The following is a 21,155-nucleotide window of genomic DNA, read 5'->3' on the forward strand; positions in this document are numbered from 1 at the left end:
AAGGGTCTAATACCACGAGGCCTCCGGGTGAGAATTATGCCGTCCTTCCCTGTTGAGGATAGTGCTTTTAAAGCAAAATGGGAAGAAATTTGTAATCAGTGCTCCAAATCCCTTATGGAACTCCTTATCAGTGGTAACAAAAAAAGCTTGGAGAAATTTGATATGGACATTGATAACACGAGAAAGAAACTTACAGAAGCATTAACTGCCTCTGAACTTCAAGATCTGAATAAAGACATTGATATGCAATTTGAAGTTTGGGAAAAAGAGATCCAGGGGGTGAAAAGTAAAAAATTTTTGAGAGATCTTAATGATTTCAAGAACGGCAAGGTGTACCGATGGCCTAATATTCAAAATCAGGAACATGACCACAATAGATCATCTTCAATCTCCTCTATGTCATCACGGGAGGAGGATAATGAATCTAATGTTAACAGTCGTATGTACAATTTAAGAGGTGACAACTACAGGAGAAGAGGAGGCAATTCCAATAGGAAGGATAGGAGAAAGAATAACCCCTCCTCTAGACTTCAGGTGATTAACCTTTCAAATAAAAATCTGTCAGAACCTCAATTGGAGGTTCTTGGATTAGGGTTAAAATTTTCACCTACATCTTCTTTTGACCTTTTTGCAGCCGTGAAGGATTTACACCTTTTCGCTAGAAAATTGATCCTCAAAAAACTCCATGATAAATCAAGAACAGGAAAAGTCTGGAATTCTCTAGAATTAGAGGCAATTGCAACTCTGGAAGAACTTGATAATGATCAACAGGTAATTACAACTAACATTCCAAAATATCATCCACCCATACCCAAGAAATTTCCATCTTTAAATTTATATCCCAACATAGAATTATTTGTCCGATTAGTAACAAAGGAATTTGAAAAAATCTCTAAAAGAATTTCTAATGACAATCTGACACCTTCTCAGAGGCAAGCCCTTAGAGAACTACAAGATCTTGAGGGGGTCATAATCAAACCATCAGACAAAGGGGGCAATATTGTCATATGGCCCGTAGAACAATATGAAAAAGAAGCATTCAGGCAACTTAGGGATACAACCTGTTACAAAAAAATGACGTACAATCCGACCTTAACATTTCAAGATGAATTACAGACCATGTTGGATCAGGCGTTCCATGAGGGAACAATTACAAGAGATCTTAAGGACAACTTGATACCTAAGTACCCAAAAACATCATGTGTGTATTTTATTCCTAAGATCCACAAGAATGTTTCTAACCCCCCAGGACGGCCAATAGTTTCGGGCAAAGATAATTTGTGTGAACAAATCTGTAAATACCTTGATTTCTATTTGAAACCATTGGCTCAAAATCTACCTTCTTATATTAGAGACACAGGTGATGTTTTATCTAAAATAGAGGGTATACCAATGGACAAGGAAATGTGGCTGGTCTCATTTGATGTGGAATCATTGTACACGTCCATCAGGCACAATGACGTCATCAAAGCAACCAGAAAATTCCTTGACATGTCGGACCTTAACCCTGAACTTGTTGAATTTCTCATTTCTCTTTTGCAATTTACGTTGGAACACAATTATTTCTTATTTAAGAATACAGTATATTTGCAACAATGTGGAACTGCAATGGGGGCGGCCTTTGCCCCCTCATATGCAAATCTGTTTTTAGGCCTTTGGGAGAGAGAATTGTTCTTTTCAAAACCAATTGCATTTATTGAGAAGGTCCTGTTCTGGGCCAGATATATTGATGATATTCTCATGATCTGGCAAGGCACAGAACAGGACCTTCTGTCTTTTCTTGAAATTCTTAATGATAACTCATTGAACATCAAATTGTCATGTAAATATGATAGAGAGAGGATTGAATTCTTGGATATTCTAATTTTCAGGGGACCTGATGATGTCCTGCAAACTGATGTGTACAGGAAGGACACGGCCGTTAATGCCTTCCTACATGCATCGTCGTCACATCCTCAACCATTGATGAATGGCATCCCGACGAGCCAATTTCTACGGATCAGAAGGATTTGCTCTAATGATCATCTCTTCAAAAAGCAGGCTCATGTATTGACAGAAAGGTTTGAGGATAGAGGATACTCAAAAAGAAGTATAAAACGAGGGTACAACAGAGCAGTAGCAGAAAAAAGGAATAATCTTTTACAATCAAGAATTAAGGCACAGGAAGAACCAAAGGTAAGATTCATCTCAACCTACAGTGAAAAGTGGTCGGATATGAAAAGAGCACTGAATAAATTCTGGCCTATCCTGAAAGCAGATCAGGTTGTCCAGAAGCACATCATGGATATTCCTTCCATTACATACCGAAGATCTCGCAACTTGAAAGATATGCTGGTACATAGTTACCATGCAGGAGAAGAAGGGGAAGTCTGTAGGGGATCTAAGGGCCTGAAAAAAGGCTTTTTTCCATGTATGGACTGTATTGCATGTCCAAATATGCAAAGAGCGCTAACATTTAAGACAAGTGATGGGAAAAAATCCTTTAAAATTGATAAACATATAACGTACAACTCGGTAGGTGTAGTGTACTATGCAATGTGTCCCTGTGAGAAGATCTACATAGGCCTGACATCAAGACCTCTAAAAGTGAGAATTAGAGAACATGTGAGAGACATTCAGAATGCAAAAGAGAACACTGTGGATGCGGAGTTGAAACCCATACCGAGACATTTTAAACAAGTTCATGACAGTAATGCCAAACTCCTTAAGGTGATTGGGATAGATCATGTTTATATTAATCAAAGGGGTGGGAATTGGAGGAAAAATTTGGCTCAATTAGAAGCCAAATGGATATTTAGGATAGGCTCTGTTCAACCTGACGGGTTAAATGAAATTTTGAGTTTCGCCCCTTTCTTGTAATTGTGTTTTAAGTTGTTTTGTCCCTTTTTTTCTGTGGTTTTAATTTTTAGTTTTAGTTTTTAGGACTCTTGTACTCATCCAACATGGATCAAGTTGTATCAGTCTTGGTTGGAGAAATTAGAGATCTTATTTCAAGACATTTCAGCCTTATTGGAGGAAAGAATGTGATGTGGAGACAGAAGGAGAACATGGATTTTCTAAATTGTGTATTTGTTCACTTTTTTTATGTTTTTATTCTTTTCTGTATATCCCTGGTTCTCTCCGGGGACTTTATTTATAAAAAATTGATTACTTTTTATACAGTGTGGTTTAGCCTTTCTCCACAATCTTTGTGGACTTATGGTCACTTTATCACTTATAGGGGGAAAGGAATTGTTTTAGTCCTTTTAACTTCATCCTTTCTGGCCATCTTTATATGCATGTCATTTTTAGGGGTCAGAGCTATGTAGATATGTATTGCTATATACACATACAACCAGAGAAATGTGGTTGTTTATTTGTGGATATTTTTACCTTAAATTTATCTGTGACACGGCTTAAACATTTTATTTTTTTGTGTTTCATAATATTAGCACAGAATAAATGAGGATTTCTTTACATACAATATTTTTCATTCATTATATTTATTTTAATTCAAATTCACTTATTTTTCAATATGGTTCACATTTATAGAATCATCCTCACTCATAACTCGCTCACATTAGAGGCACTTGTGGCATAAAGTATTCTAAATAATTCCTGTCTTCCTTCTTATATGATCTCTCCCGTTTGGCATTATGTGCTCTGTATCATTGCTGGGTGTGATCACAGCAAACACGTTCCAAAGTGGCTTTTCTTTCTCCTTCTCTTGTATGTCCTGGCGGTGTGCGCTTGTAATCATCCCCGGTCAGTGCGTCACCATGGTGACGCGTCCCTGGCGTGGCCCTCCCTCCTCCTTGCCCTGACGCGTCGGGCTGGGAAATCATGGGATGATCACGTGGGACGCCGAACCGTGTGACGTCATCTTGCTGGTGATGTGAAGCAAGCGCCATTACAGACCGCCCAGGTAATGAGAGATATGACTATAAATAGATCTTCAGACAACGCTTATACACACTTACCCCCTATTGAAGAAGCTCACGCGAAACGCGCGTCGGGGAACGGTTGCCACCCACAGGTCAGGTATTCACTTTGAGCTGCTATGCACATTTAACTATTTCAGCTGTGCATTTGCACTTTTTCCACATAGCGACATGTTTTTCCCATGGTAGGAGGCTTTCTGACTTTATGATTCGTCTTCTATGCACTGCCATTTAGGCTATATTATAACTTTATTTCATTGCAGTTTGCACTTAGCACTTAGCACTTTTGTGATGAAGATAGACATACAATTTTCTCACATATTGTTAGCCTTCATCAATTCTGCCATGCATTAGCCAGTTTGGGAAGATTTATCTGGTGGCTTATTATTTGCATATGCTACCTAACAGCTCATTTTTCCATAATTCTCTCTTATCATATGATAAATTATGTTTTCTTTGGGGATTTTGTTCAGTATTTATATACCCAAGAGGGGTGCATTGATGTAACTATACATTATATACTGTTAGTAGTGTTTTTCAGATAATTATTCAGTGCACCAAAATATAAAAATATAAACTACATGTTAGTAACACTTTCCCCTGTACTCTTGTTCATGTGATACCTCTGTTGGTGGTTCCATTGTGCACATTGTATCTATGTATATCTTTTGTGATCCATACAATGAGTATGTATTTTATATGACTTAATAAACGCTGTTTTTAGCTTACTGCATGTTTTTTCACAACGTTATTCAAACTTCCTCTTTTTCTTGGATTGTAGTATACATTATAGGAAGCTTTATATAGGCCTTGTTATTTGAGAAAAAAGTTATTATGCTGCAGGTACAGGTGCAGAAAAATAAGTAGAATGCAAAGTGTGACCTGATCCATATACTGGTTTATTTCTGTATCTGCACAGTTATATGCGCAGGACGCCATTTCTTACACCAGCTACAAAAGCTGGCTTACCGGCTGGCATCTGAGCAGGGAAGAGGAGGGGGCTTAGACAATGGCAAATACCCCTGCTTGGAGTAGCCTCCTTTGTTTAGGCGTCTTTGTCCCTTCCCAGCATATAATAATAACCGAACAGAGTCTATTTTCTAGGACGCATCATAAATAGATGACTGGCATGTAATTATTGGAGAATATGTTCTCTTAATGTGTCTATCAGGAGCCACCATCCGTGTCACTATGGCATTAGTCAAGCATAACATGGCCAGCTGCAGCCAAACACCAGATACGAGAAGACAAAAGGACTAGAGTCAGGAAATACTAAAAGGTTAAGTGGAGAATTTGCAGTAGGTTCTCTCTCATTTTCATCCACAAAAGAGCAATCAGGGTCAGGATTATCATTGTTTCATTTTATGCTTTCAAGAGGCAGCACCTAGTAGGAAAGGTTGAAGCAGAAATATTTTTTAGTATTATGTAATCTTCCCTATTCTTGTCATTTACATACATTTTTACTAGTAATATAAACGGCATAATAAAACTGCAAAATGTAATAATATCAATAAACAGCACAGATCCAAAATACAACAGTGCTGGTGCCACACTGCCACCATGTGGACAAATCAAGAAACTGCACCAAGTCAGAAAACAAGTAAGACAGTAAAACAGTAAGTTTTGCCTTAAAATGGTTAAATTCTTCCACCTTGTGTCTTTTTAAAGTAACTAGGTGCACACCACATTCTGAGACTCATTATTCCAGTTGTTTTTTTTTCTAATTTTTAGATATATAAAAAGTATACTGCTGATAAAGGGATACAACTGTATGCCAAAGGAACAGAGTAGCTATATAGTTGGCATGCCTTTTACTTTTTAAAGGTTGAGGAAATCTTTTTGTTGTCATCTGTCATAAACCCACCTGTGACTCTGCAGCGCTTACATATTATACAGTTGTGCTCAAAACTTTACATACCCCGGCAGAATTTTTGCTTTCTTGGCCTTTTTTCAGTGAATATGAATGATAACACAAAACTTTTTTCTCCACTTATGGTTAGTGGTTGGGTGAAGCCATTTATTTGTGAAGGGTTAAAACTAAAATCAGAGCTGAAATTTCATTTTGTCCATTCTCTGAAGGTTTCGTTTCTCCATTTTTGTTGCTGTAAGATAAATTTTTGTAATTGGGATGGGCTGTCATGAAACCAGACTGTTCCCATCAGGTGCAAGATAAGGGAACCGGGGGTGTAAAACTCTGAAGAATATGCAATTATATTGCTTTCTATGCTATTTGGATACGGACATATATGTAGTTTCCGGTTTTCTTGCAATATTATTGGCTTATAAAGTGAAATGATGTTATTGGTAGTTGAAAACTTTGCATAATTAAGCAAAATGTTATAAAAGAAGTGACTAAAATAAAGGGGCTTAGTGATCTGTCTCGTTCCTCCCGTACAGAGACCCTCGTCTCCGTGTGGTCATTTGAGTTGCTAGCAACACTCTGTGGAATAATTTGGAAATCATTGACTCAACCGAGAAGGGTTCATTTAGCCCTCCCTCAATAGCTACCCTGACAGCTGGCCGACCAACGTGGGGCCCCCAAATAGGGACACCTCTGCCCCCGGAGGACAACAAGACAAAGGACCCTCAGAGAGGACACAGGTGCTGGAAAATTGGGACTGATCATCCCCCATGACAACCACGGTAAGTTGGCAGTTATACTGTTCAGACTGACCGTTGGTGTGGTTTTCCTGTGCTTGTTGCTGCAAAGAGGATCTGAGGTTTGTCCTTGATGGTGGGGTGATTCATGGGTGGAATCATATAAAGGTGCAGTCCCGTTGGGGGCCCAGTGCTCAAACTGTACCTCATAAGGGACGGACACCCCGGATTGACCAGTGATTGTGACTCTCTTTATAGTCAAAATATCCTGAAATCCTGAATTCACTGTTACAGTCAGGTGTGGTGAGGTGATCGAAGACTGGGTAGTGTTATGATTGAGTCACCGTAGGAGGCAAAAATAGAAATGCTAGCTAAGTCCAGAAAACCAGAGAAGTTGGCAGCTATCGGATTGCAGACCCCTGAACCTATCAACACAACTAGCAGTAGCCGTGGGGGGCTCCTACGATGCCCTAGGCCCCTCGATCACAGCCGGAGGACTACATAGCCTAAAGACAGAAAGGGAAATCTAAACTGCCCCAGAGCAAACCCCAAAGCAAAAGGCAGCCCCCCACATATAATGACGGTGAAGCAAGAAGAAAGAACAAAACACAGACAGAAAGATAGACTGAGCAAAGATGGGGCCCAAGCTAGCTTAGATAGGAAAGGACAGGAAGGCTGCTGTCTGCAATCCGTGAAAAACCCTATGAAAATAAGAGCCAACAAACTGACAGTAAAAAAGGCCCTGAAGACGCTAGGCTTCAAAAAAGGCTATGTCAGTACTCAGGAATATTCTGAAGACAGAGCAACAGGCAAAAGGAGATTCAGCTCACCCCAGCAGGGAATGGCAGAATCCAGAAAAGCCAGGAAAACAAAACACTAATGCAAAAAGGCAAAGCAGAAATCTTAGCTTTAGATGAGCAGGAATCAGACTGGTTTCCTAGAAGTCCACAGAGAAATCACCCGCAGGCCAGAAGGGCGTCGGCAGCCTTATATCCAGTCATTAACTCCACTCAGCCAGTCATCATCATCAGCCCCAGGTGTTTGACAATCAGGCTCACTACCTTTCTTCACCAGAAGAGGGAGTTCCTCGGGCCTCAGTAGTGAAGGGGAAAATGAACTCACAACAGGGTAGGATACGAAAATCAGGTATATATAGATAGATATATATAACCAGAGGTGTCCAGAGGGATAGTCTGAGACGCCATCCTCCTTTCACTGAGTACCACGTTGAATTTTGGGCAATCCCAGAGGGGGATTATTGACCCAGTGGAACAGAGACTGAAACGGCAGCCAGTACTGTGCACAACTGAAGTAAGGATATTTAGCTCTAAATGAGAGAATCCATGGAAGGAAATGAATTTTGTGGCTTGGCACATGAATTGTGTGACGAAGGTGTTAGGAAGAACAGAGGAAGTGAATTCTGATTGTTTCTGTTACTGCTATGTTGAAGAAGGAAAAATTGTCTATTATTATGGCAAGGACTGGATGTATTGTGGTTCAGGAAAGTGACTGTGGTGTGAGAATTGAGGAAGTGATTAAAGAAGAAACGGATATCGAGACTGATGTGTCAGGCAGACAAATAGTTAAGAATGATTTGAAAGAAGAGGTCTCCCTGCTAGATGACAATTGTACCAGGAGACCGGGAGACGCTGATGGTACCTATTATCATCCACCGCTAGTCTCAGTCCCCGCTATGTCTAATATTGCTAGTGGTTATGAGTATACTCCCTTCACCCCATCCCAAATAGACACCCTTTGCAATCAATTACCCAATCCAGAGACTTCCCCCATTGCTTTCTACAGGCAAATGGCAGCAAATCGAGAGATTTATTCCACTCCCAGAAGAGATCTATTACACATACTTCGAGTAAAAGTTGGGGAGGGGTATTTTCCAATTATTGAGGGTGGCATAATGTATAATGTGAATCTGGATGGGGGAACCTATGAGAGTGGTGTTGATTTCTGCAATGTTTTAAAGGTTTGGGCATAAGATAGATTAGCGGACCAAGCTCTCTCTCTCACAGATGTCACACAGGCCAAAGGGGAGACTGCCGAGAAGTTCTATGGGCGTCTTATGGTAGTATTTAGAGATCTGGGATTCTCACTGTATAATGAAGCCCATACACATCTTTTTGTGGCAGCTTTGATGTCCGGCCTTAAACCCGAATTGCAAGAGGCAATAATTTCAGTTAGACCTGACGTTGAGAATTCCACTCCGGACAATGCATTGACAGTGATAAAAAGTTTTCAGAAGAATTTAACCCATTCTGCAGCAGCAAGGAAACAGAAAAATAAATGAACAGCGGCAGCTGTGACAGCCGCCCCTGCTCTAACAGCAGCAGCCCCCACCATCGCGCCCAGCATGGCTGCGAGCACACAGCAAACTCTGCCCCCCCTCAGACTTCAGCTCCTAATCCTATGACTGAGAACCTTACTCCTCAGCCCCTCCCTGCTAATTCTCGTCTGTAATGCTGGCGCTGTGCCCAATTCGGACACTTTCAGAGAGATTGTTATACAGGCCGCTGTTTTAATCGGAGTAGATGGCAGACCCAATTAATATACTTTTATACACCCCATAAAACCCTTCCCCGAGGTTACTATTCAGTTTGTAATCTCTCCCACATGTCCTGTAAATTTACTAGGGGCAGATTTATTATCACAGTTCCGCTCTGAAATACAATTCCAAGATGATGGTCAGATGGCTCTTACGTTATATAATCCCTATGTAGATGAAGACAGTGCGGAAATCTGTATTTTGCATGCCTTTCCCACAGATGCCACAAGGGCCCCAAAACAGTCCCAACCAGTTTGCAAAAAAAAAAAAAATATGAACAGGTGTCTTTTTCCATTGCTGCCACTGTTAGCCTCCTCAAGCATCTGGCAGCACTGGATTGTCGGGTTTCGGCCTCGTGACTTCAGTTCTGTCTTGGTCAAGTGATATTCTTGGGTCACTGTCTCCTTCAGGGTGCCAGACACCTCACAGAAGAAAGAAAACTAGCTGTCAGCTCCCTTCCTTTCCCAAAAGATGAAACTAGATGAAACTGAACTCCGGCGTTTTCTTGGACTATGCACTAATTGTTGTCAGTGGATACCGGATGCATCCCGCATAATGCAACCCCTTTACAATGCCTTGAAAGATGGCATAATGAACTATAAGGAAAGATGGCAGTGATGAGGATTACCTCCAATATGATTGTTCCCAACTTCTGACTGAAGAAACAGCTACTCCACCAAATGTCAGTGAGAATTCACTCCCAAATCCTGATCTGGTGTTATACACCGATGGTTCAAGATATGCTGACGAGTTTGGTAGATTCCACACGGGATACGCTGTTACCACAGAGGACACTGTAGTGCACGCAGCTGCACTCCCGCCCTTACAGTCAGCACAAGAAGCAGAACTCCAGGCTCCGTCTACTGCATGTACTTTGGCCAAGAACAGACGGGCTAATATATACACAGACTCACGGTATGCATTTGGTATTGCTCAGGATTTTGGAGCTCTATTGGCCAATCGAGGGTATATTACTACTGCTGGAAGCCCAGTGAAAAATGCTGAAGCTGTTAAAACCCTCATGGACTCGATCAAATTACCTACTCTGGTGCCATTATCAAAGTTAAGGCGCACGGTCCTAGGACCAGTCCAAAGACTGTTGGCAACACATTTGCGGATGTGCAAGCAAAAGCCACCGCTCTTTTACCCGTTGAACCAACCATACCAACTATGGTGACCACACGCTCTCAGCGTAAACAGTTACAAGAAGCATTGACCCTATGAGAACCTGATGATCTACAACAGACTGAAGTTTTCTGTCGGACCCCGCGAGACCGCTTAATGACGATGCAGAGAATGTCTCCAAAGGAAGAGGTGAAGCAATGGAAGACTGATGGAGCACGTATGGATAATGGTCTCTGGAAAAAGGACCAACTCGTTTGTTTCCCTAAGCGGATGTACCCTGCTATTGCCATATGGGCACATGGACCTATATATCGAGGAAAGAATGAGGCCCTCGCACTGGTGCAAAAATTCTACTGGGCCCCGGTTCTCCAGTTGGCCGGAAGCATTCCCTGTTACCAACATGACTGCAAAGACCACAGCGAAGAAACTGGTGATGGAAGTTATTTGCAGATATGGGGTTCCAAAAGTTGTTGAAAGTGATCAAGATCTGGCCTTTTCTTCTCATGTGTACCAAGAAGTTCTGACAATGCTTGGATCCACTGTAACCCTCCATACTCCGTACCACCCACAATCCAGTGGGGAAGTTGAGAGGTTGAACGGCACACTGCTGGAAAATTGGGACTGATCATTTGGCACCAAAAAAGTGCATTTTGCACTATGTCCTGTATATTGGTCAATTGTACAAAGTATTTTATTGTTCCCAAGCCAAGTCCTGTCTACCAAACAAATTCTATCAAACTACCCCTAATACTGTCATTATACATCTTGTTATCTAATATTTTTATATATCCTTGTACAAGCTTGGATGGCCCAAAGCAGCACAGGTAAATTCTCTGGTGGGCCCTTCTGCAAGAGTGGGACACCACCCTCTTATATGAGTGGTGCTTGGCACAATACACTTCAATCACTATATATTATTCATGTAACAATCTACCCCGTTCATTGATACATAAATTTGTGATTGAGGATAATGTCATATCTACATGTAGCTGAAAAGTGGGGCCCTGGAGTCAGTTATTGGTGGGCCCTTGGCTGTCCAGTCCGACACTGTCCTTGTATCATCCTATCTCTTGTAGATGTTCTGTAGACACCTGCACACTATACTTTCACCCACTCATACTCACACACACCAATGTATGTTCTGTACAAGAAATCTCCACTTCCATCACATCTTTTGTTGTTTGATGAGTACGAGGTGTTATTCCGGCTGCTGGGAGATAATAATGCCTTTCAAACAGTATTATTTAGACAATGTCTAACCATCAAAATGTTCAGATTTTAGCAGTGTAATAAGCGTCTTCACTCTTCAGTTTTCTTCCGTACTTCTAAAAGAAACGGTGAAATAAACACCATTGGTGAATGTGTCACATTTCACCCACTACATTGAAAGAACTCAAATAATAATGAATATAAAAAATAATTTATTATTGCTTTTGATATTACAAGGAAGGTCCGAGAACCCTATATTTAAATAGTTCTTGCTGTTACATTAGTTCCTTCTGTACGAGAGAAATAACACTATTTCTGGCCATTATATAACTTGATCTCTGTAATTTCTCCCTCTGCAGGCTCTATCTCCGGCAGTGACAACCATAGAGGTCTGCTGTAAACCTCTTGTTGTCATGTCATGGCGGGATTTGTGTCGTGCTTGCCAGAAGTGCGAGTTAAATGCAGCTGTTAGACATTGACAGTGACATTTAACTAGATAACAGCCACGGGTGGATCGCGATTCCACCCGCGGCTGTTAGAGGCACATGTCAGCTGTTCAAAACAGCTGACATGTGCCGGAAAAGATGTGTGCTCAGTGCCAGAGCCCATATCAAAGGGAAGGAGTCAGAAAGGGGGTAAAAGTTACAGACTATATGCTATACTACTTTATCAAAAGAGTGTGTTTATGACTTGTAGCAGGTTTATCATTTAATATTAAGATGTCTGAGGCTTTGTGCACATCAGCATTTTGGCTTCTGTGCTGGGCCAGATTTGTCATGTAACTGGACCCATAGGCAAACAATAGCCTTTTTAATTTTAGAATAGGGTCTGTTGGCTTCTCCTCGAGTGTCTTGCTTTTATACAAATTGGAGACAAAAGCAAGGCAACGAACAGATGCCTTCTATATGTCCATGCTCCACTTTGGGTCTCCAAGAAGAGTTGACCAAAGCCGATCATAGTGCCCAGTTGAGTATTCATCAGGAGCAGTACCCCCACCTTATTAATATTTATGTCATGTCATCATTAATTTTTTTTAATTGTTGGTTATGGTTACCTTAGAATTAAAAAAAAAACTTTGTTAAAGGAAAATAAGTCAATAATTTTGCCCAAAGTAGCTCATTACATTTTTCACTTTTCTCATGCCCCATCATTTTGCATTAAACTTGTATTAATACTTAATAGTTATTTAACCATCAGCTGCCTTACTGGCTGATGAAGGGTTCTGCCTCGGAAGCTGTTCTGCGTTATGACTCACTCGTCTCTGCTCAGTATAATCTAACATACTAATTTAGGGACTTTAATGAGAATTGTTTTATAGGTCACACAGCATGATAAGGGCTAAGCAGCTTACTACTGCTTTATAGAAGTTAGATCCATGGTCTAAGACTAAAAGTAAAACTTCACATTTTGTCATCAAGTCAGTTTTTAGGTCGACAATTATATGTGGCGCCCCTGAGGCTCAGTCGCCACAGAGGTACTGCACCTTCTCCTAAGGTGTAGTGCCCCACAAACTAGGTAAGTTGGGAACTCCTTTCCACACTCCAATACCTGCATCCCACACACAGGATAGTTCAGTAGGTCCGCCTAGCAGCTTCAGGCTGGGGGTAGCAGAGCACCCTTCGTGGAACCCTGCTTCGCAACATGAGATGTGCTGGGAGATGGGTGGAGGTAGTATAAAAGAGGGGGAAAGTGGAGAATTGTAGGTCAGTCTGACAGAAGGTCAGGCGAGAGGAGTTCAGTTCTGAAGTTAGTTTTGAGTTCAGTTTGAGTTCAGTTTAGAAAGAGAGTGCTGCAGTTGCCTCAGTGATCTGAGCCAGCTGGCACGGGAAAGAGAAGAGAAAGAGAACGACGTAGACCTGCAACCTCAGCTTCCATAAGAGAGAGAAGGAACAGCGCGGAACGAAGGAGTCGGAGAACAGAGAGGAGTTGTGGGTTGAGAGAGTACCCTGCCTATAGATTCTCAGCGCAAGGCCGGGGCCCGGTCCAAGAGGTTGTATGGACACTTATGGTTCTGCAGCAGACACCGGTGGAGTAGTTGACTGTAAATGCACTACTCCCATCCAAGACTTTGGACACAACAGCAACTGATTTGCGAGCCAGGACTCTGAGAGGAGTCCCCAATAGAGGCTACAGCTGTCTGTCATACAAGTAAGGTTCTAGGAACATCTGACAGGAGGAATTCCAGAGAACTACGGTACTGGAGCTCTTCACATTAAAAGGCGCAATAGAGGAGTCGTTCAGGAAAGGCACATGTTGGTGGAGTGTTGGAGAAGAGAACCCTGACTTGCCCGGGAGGTTGATTGAGTCTCTACCCCGGAGGACACGGCACAGAGGCGAGCACCAGTGGGTACCACGAACTGTGAGTAAAGCTTTGAAACTACAAGCCCTGGTGTCCTCCATTCATTCGTCGCTAACACCTTCAGCACCGCTACATCTGGGTACCAGCATCTATACCATTCTGCGCCTCTCCTCATCCATTGCACCCAAACTGCCCTGGGACTACAGCTCCACCTGTGGGGAGCTATACCATCTTTGCTGCACCACACCATCAGTCCCAGCGGATCTGCATGCAGCGTTGGCTTACCATTTACCTTGCCAAACACCACGGGTGGCATCATGAACCATTCAATTAAACCTTAACACCATTGACATCACCACAATTGATATTGGGCGCCCAGGGCCACGGACCGGGTCACCGCTGCTGTGACACATCCCCCTGACACCAGCCCGGTACCGAGTACCCCGCTGCCCTGGGTGTGAGGGGCGACCCAATTTTGGCGTCATGAACAGGATGAAGAGACCCGATGCCATCGGGTTCTGTGCACCTGAAATTTGTGAGACTTTGAACTTTTGAAAATGTGCAGAAGTCCTAATTTAATAGACTGTAAAATGGACATTAGAAATGGCCGCTGGCGTGGAGAAGAAGGGCGTGAAGAGATGGAAGGTCCTAGGAAAAGACCGCGAAGAGTATTGGGCCTTCCCTGCCTGAATTACTATGTGACAGTGACATGGCCCACCCCCCGAGGGGTTCGTATACTGGCTTGGTATGGAGGCGCTGGAAGAAGACGCCACCCCCAGAAGGAGGGGCAGAAGAAGCAAGTGGCGGGAAAGGGGCCGAGGCAGGAAGAAGAACGCGAGAACGTCATTTTGGAGAAGGAGGCCTGCGGAGCACGGGGAAACGGATCCCCCTGGCGCCATGGCTGAAGGCTCCGACCCGATCTCAGGGATGAATCACCAACAGCTGGAGGACGAGATTATCCAGCTGACGCGCCGCCTGCGACTGATGCGAGAAACGCTATGGACATTAAACCAGCAGCGCGCCCAGGAGGGGCCTACACCTGCGGTACCCGTGACACCGGTACCCGCCGCTGCTGCACCGGATCCTTTCCTGGCAGGCCTTGTGGAGTTTGGAGCCGCTGCCATGCCACCTTCAGCGTACTTTGTCCCCTCTTTGCCGCTGATACCGGAGGAGTTGTATCCAGCCCAGGGAGCTGAAGCGGAGGAAGAGAAGCTCCTGCCCGGACCTGTTGCGGCTGCGCAGGTCCCGCCAGCGACCCCCGCGGAACCGGAGCTGCTATGGTCTCCACCGCCATCCCCGATGTCTCACCGGGCAGCACCCGCTGCCACCACGCCTGCACCGGAGCAGAGGCCACGCCGCCAGGAACTCCCAGTATATACCCCGGCCTTCCTAATGGGTTGATGGGGAGGAGGAGGACCCTGTTGCTAGGGGTACGGTTGGAGCCAGCTTGCCGGATCCGACATCTACAGGCCAGAGGGGGGTCTGGATCGTTTTGGGATGGTGATTTTGGGATTCCTTCACTGCCGAGTCCCCAGGTAGTGGCTTGTCAGAGCCAACAAGCTGCAGAAGCCTTAGGAGCTAGACCTCGTATCAGAGCAACGGAGTCACCTATTGTGGAAGAGCAGTTGACAGGCATTGAGATACATCATGGGTTCCATTTGCCCCAGCTTCAAGACCCTTTGGCAAGAAGCCAGAATCACGATGATTCCACCTCTGAGAACAGTTCCAGGTCAGCTTCCAGAACCCCAGGAGGGGATCAGCACTAAGAATTATACTTTTCAAATCTCGTTACCCAGGAGGGTTTGTTTGCACCAGTTGTGCTTTGTTGTTTTTGCTATTATGTTTTGTTTTTCTGGTAGCACTTTTGTTGCCTAGTTTTTGCAATGGCAGCGTTTTTCACAATTTGAACTAGCGATCATGAACTTGGAGTGATCCAAAAACTCTTACTTGTAAATAGTTGCACCTCTTTAGGTGCCCTCTCTTGGTTTTACATTTAGAGACTCTTTGCGAAGATAATGTTTTTGCATGGACACTTTTCGAAGATGATGTCTACCTCAAAGGACACTGCAAGAGATCCCGGCTGGGAGCGGTGTCCAGCACCTTACAAGAATAACTCTTAAACAGATATGGACAGTGCCAACACTGTTCATTTGTGATACAGCAAGTTGTCAGCTATAGTGGACAGCTGATAGCTGCTGTATTGTCACCTGTGTGGGTATAATATTCTCTTATATCTCAGGTCAGTAAAAAGACGTATTGGCTGTCATTAAGGTGTTAAGTGATTAATATCATTGATACGTTCAATGCATGCATGTTGCTTTACATAACCCCAAAAGTTAAAGTCTAAGGGCATCAGATCCGTGGATCGTGGTGGCCATGGCTTGACAGAACCCGTGCCTATCCACTGCTGGGGGAATGTTCTATCCAGAAACTCACGAACAATGGTGACATAGTGTGGAGGAGCGCCGTCCTGTTGAAAGATGACACCTTCTGGAAATTGTGGCACTGCATACAATTCCAACATGTCAAGATACGTGTTTGCCGTCACAGACTTCTCCGTGAAAAAAATGGGCCTATCACCTTATCACGCATCAGGCCACACCACACGTTCACTTTAGGGGTGTTACGTTCGTACTCAACGTAGGCATGAGGATGTTCAGCAGCCTATATATGGACAATATGGCGATGAACATGTCCATATACAGTGGGGCAAAAAAGTATTTAGTCAGTCAGCAATAGTGCAAGTTCCACCACTTAAAAAGATGAGAGGCGTCTGTAATTTACATCATAGGTAGACCTCAACTATGGGAGACAAACTGAGAAAAAAAAATCCAGAAAATCACATTGTCTGTTTTTTTTTCATTTTATTTGCATATTATGGTGGAAAATAAGTATTTGGTCAGAAGCAAGCAATCAAGATTTCTGGCTCTCACAGACCTGTAACTTCTTCTTTAAGAGTCTCCTCTTTCCTCCACTCATTACCTGTAGTAATGGCACCTGTTTAAACTTGTTATCAGTATAAAAAGACACCTGTGCACACCCTCAAACAGTCTGACTCCAAACTCCACTATGGTGAAGACCAAAGAGCTGTCAAAGGACACCAGAAACAAAATTGTAGCCCTGCACCAGGCTGGGAAGACTGAATCTGCAATAGCCAACCAGCTTGGAGTGAAGAAATCAACTGTGGGAGCAATAATTAGAAAATGGAAGACATACAAGACCACTGATAATCTCCCTCGATCTGGTGCTCCACGCAAAATCCCACCCCGTGGGGCAGAATGATCACAAGAACGGTGAGCAAAAATCCCAGAACCACGCGGGGGGACCTAGTGAATGAACTGTAGAGAGCTGGGACCAATGTAACAAGGCCTACCATAAGTAACACACTACGCCACCATGGAGTCAGATCCTGCAGTGCCAGACGTGTCCCACTGCTTAAGCCTGTACATGTCCGGGCCCGTCTGAAGTTTGCTAGAGAGCATTTGGATGATCCAGAGGAGTTTTGGGAGAATGTCCTATGGTCTGATGAAACCAAACTGGAACTGTTTGGTAGAAACACAACTTGTCGTGTTTGGAGGAAAAAGAATACTGAGTTGCATCCATCAAACACCATACCTACTGTAAAGCATGGTGGTGGAAACATCATGCTTTGGGGCTGTTTCTCTGCAAAGGGGCCAGGACGACTGATCCGGGTACATGAAAGAATGAATGGGGCCATGTATCGTGAGATTTTGAGTGCAAACCTCCTTCCATCAGCAAGGGCATTGAAGATGAAACGTGGCTGGGTCTTTCAACATGACAATGATCCAAAGCACACCACCAGGGCAACGAAGGAGTGGCTTCTTAAGAAGCATTTCAAGGTCCTGGAGTGGCCTAGCCAGTCTCCAGATCTCAACCCTATAGAAAACCTTTGGAGGGAGTTGAAAGTCCGTGTTGCCAAGCGAAAAGCCAAAAACATCACTGCTCTAGAGGAGATCTGCATGGAGGAATGGGCCAACATACCAACAACAGTGTGTGGCAACCTTGTGAAGACTTACAGAAAACGTTTGACCTCTGTCATTGCCAACAAAGGATATATCACAAAGTATTGAGATGAAATTTTGTTTCTGACCAAATACTTATTTTCCACCATAATATGCAAATAAAATGAAAAAAAAACAGACAATGTGATTTTCTGGATTTTTTTTTCTCAGTTTGTCTCCCATAGTTGAGGTCTACCTATGATGTAAATTACAGACGCCTCTCATCTTTTTAAGTGGTGGAACTTGCACTATTGCTGACTGACTAAATACTTTTTTTCCCCACTGTATATGGAATGTTGCCTCATTGCCTCATTGCTAAACACAATCTTCTGCAAAAATCGTGCATCATTGTCGATTTCATGAAGCATATCTGTAACAAACGCGCATCGTTTGGGTCTATCCGCCGGTTTGATAGCGTGCAACAGCCGCAATTTGTACCCTGTAAAACAGAGATGATTCTTTAACACTGTATGAACTGTAGTCTTGCTTAGGTGTAATTGTCGAGCACACACGCACACAGATTTTTTAGGGCTCCTTAGACAGCTATCCCGTATAGCCTCTACAGACTCGTCACTGACTGATGGCCTACCAGAACGGGGTTTCTCCACCAAACTGCTGGTTTCCTTCTACTGCTTATCCCACCGAGTATTGTTATTCTCATGTGGTGGTGCTTTGTTATAAACGCGCCGATATTCACATAGCACTTTGGTCAATGATTATGAAAAACTGAAAACTGGGAGGGTTTCCTTTCATTTGGTGCAGATTTCGCATTTCTATCGTCTTTTGTTGCTTTCCTGTGACTAGTCAATAGTGCACCATGACTTTACGGAGACACTGTATATGGACCTATAAATACAATTCATGTGTCAGCGCACACCTGGTCCATAATACAGTGCGCTGCGTTATTAAATGAGCTGTCGGTTAGTAGTAGGTTACCATCCCTCTATGGGCTGAGGTCATTTTGGAATTGCTACGGCTGTATTTGCATTTAAGAGATTGAATGTCCTAGGAGGTCTGTGTGTTATGCCCTTCTTTTCTTCTTTTTAGGGCAATAAGAGAACCTGTGATTCACGATGAATTTATTACAAATAGAATTTTTGGGAAAAATTTGCCAAACTCAGCAAATTTTAAATTTCAAAAGATTTGATCAACATTAATTTCGATAAGTGGGAAAGCAGAAGGAGCTTTTATAAGAATATCCATACACTCTAAAATTGGAAAAACATAACAGCCATTACGAAAAAAGTATTGCTGTCCAAAGAGCTAAACAAGAACCAGTTTGCAGATTTCTTTTCAGGGTGCACAGTTGAAAATAAAAGTGTGATTTTATTGGTTGCTGTGGATTGTCAGAATAAACCGTCATGGCCGAAATTGTTGGCACCCTTGAAATTGTTCCAAAAAATGAAGTATTTATCCCAGAAAATTATTGCAATTACGCATGTTTTGTTATACACATATTCATTTTCTTTGTGAGTATTGAAACAACACAAAAAAACAGAGAAAAAAGGGCAAATTGGACATAATTTTACAGAAACCCCCCCAAAATAGGCAGGACAAATTAATATTTGGTTGCACACCCATTGGATTAAATTACTGCAACCAATCGCTTCCTATAGCCACCAACAAGCTTCTTACACCTCTCAGACTGCACATGAGTCAACAATGTGATGCAAGAGCAAAAAAGGCAAACACAGTTCTAGGATGTATTATCAGAAGTACAGAGTGTAGATCACGTGAAGTAATTATCCCCTTCTGCTCCTCCTTGGTCAGGCCTCATCTGGAATACTGTGTCCAGTTCTGGGCACCACATAGAAAAACTGGAGCAAGACCAGAATGGTGAGCGGACTGCAAAGTATGTCCTTTGAGTAACGGTTAAAGGATCTGGGAATGTTTAGCTTGCAAAAAGAAGGCTAAGAGGAGACTTAATAGCTGTCTACACATATCTGAAGGGTTGTCACAGTGTAGAGGGATCATATTCTCATTTGCACATGGAAACATGAGAAGCAATGGAATGAATCTGAAAGGTAGAAGATACAGATTAGATATTAGGAAAAACATTTTGACAGTTAGGGTGATCAATGAGTGGAACAGGCTGCCACGAGCGGTGGTGAGTTCTCCTTCAATGGAAGTCTTCAAACACAGGCTAGACAGACATCTGTCCGATATAGTTTAGTGACTTCTGCACTGCATTTAGCAGGGAGTTGGACATGATCACCCTTGAGGTCCCTTCCAGCTCTAACATTCTATGATTCTAAATGGAATTTTGGACCACTCTTCTTTTGCAAACTGCTCTAGAGTCCAGATCTCTCATATTTGAAGGGAACCTTCTTCCAACAGCAATTTTAAGAGCTCTCCACAGATGTTTAATGTGAATTAGATCCGGACTCATTGCTGGCTACTGTAGAACTCTCCAGCGCTTTGCTTCAATCCATTTCTGGGTGCTTCTTAAAGTATGTTTGGGGTCATTGTCCTGGAAGACCCTTGACCTAGGACAGAAACCCAGCTTTCTGACACTGGGCACTGCATTGTGACCCAAAATCCTTTGGTAATCTTAAATGACGCCTTGCGCACAGTCAAGCCATCCAGTGCCAGAAGCAGCAAAACAACCCCAAACATCTTTGAACCTCCACCATATTTGACTGTATGTATTGTGTTCTTTTTGCAGGCCTCATTCCATTTTCGGTAAGCATTAGAATGATGAGCTTTGCCAAAGCACTCTATCTTGGTTTCATGTGTCCATACATTTCATTCAAGTGTTTACGGAGAGTTCGCACTGACACTAATGCAGCTAGAGCTTGCAGTACAGCTTGAATTTCTTTGAAACTTGATTGGAGCTGCTTATCCACCATATGGACTATCCTACGTTGCAACCTTTCATCAATTATTCTCTGCATTCCACATCCAAGGAGATTGGTTATAGTGCCATTGGTTGTAAACTATTTGATTATGTTTCGCACTGTGGACAAAGGAACATGAAGATTTATGGAGATTGACTTTTAACCATGAGATTGTTAATATTGTTCAACAATTTTAATTCTCAAGTCCTCAGACAGTTCTCTTCTCCTCTTTCGGTTCACCATGCATAGTGTGGTGCACATATACACAGTGCAAAGATTGAGTCAACTTTTCCGCTTTTTATTTGGTTTCTGGTGTGATTTTCATATTGCACACACCTGTTACTTGCCACAGGTGAGTTTGAATGAGCCCAGAGAGGGAGGGGTTATGTAGCAAGATCAGAGAGAACTTCCTGGTAGTGATTCAGACAGGGCCTAGCTTGCAGCTAGAGCACAGTTTGGCCTGGGTGCTCAGCAAGGCCACATGCAGTGAGTGTTTTATGGCAAGAGAAAATAGGAGATCACGACAGAGATAACGTGATCCTGAAGAACAGACTGAGACAGAGAAAGAGTTACAGAGAAGCAGAAAGAAGG

General features: G+C 42.9%; 1 long non-coding RNA gene across 1 annotated transcript; it reads left to right on the forward strand.

The window, feature by feature from the left end:
• The first annotated feature begins 641 nt into the window (after positions 1-641).
• On the forward strand, positions 642-3,388 carry LOC141095952 (uncharacterized). Its single transcript, XR_012233519.1, has 3 exons — positions 642-771; positions 1,872-2,175; positions 2,916-3,388. It is a non-coding gene; the product is annotated as an uncharacterized lncRNA (long non-coding RNA).
• Positions 3,389-21,155: the final 17,767 nt, after the last annotated feature.

The sequence above is a fragment of the Dendrobates tinctorius genome, unplaced genomic scaffold (genome assembly GCF_039654945.1).
Source record: "Dendrobates tinctorius isolate UK_male_01 unplaced genomic scaffold, ASM3965494v1 ptg000070l, whole genome shotgun sequence".
Taxonomy (NCBI): Eukaryota; Metazoa; Chordata; class Amphibia; order Anura; family Dendrobatidae; genus Dendrobates; species Dendrobates tinctorius.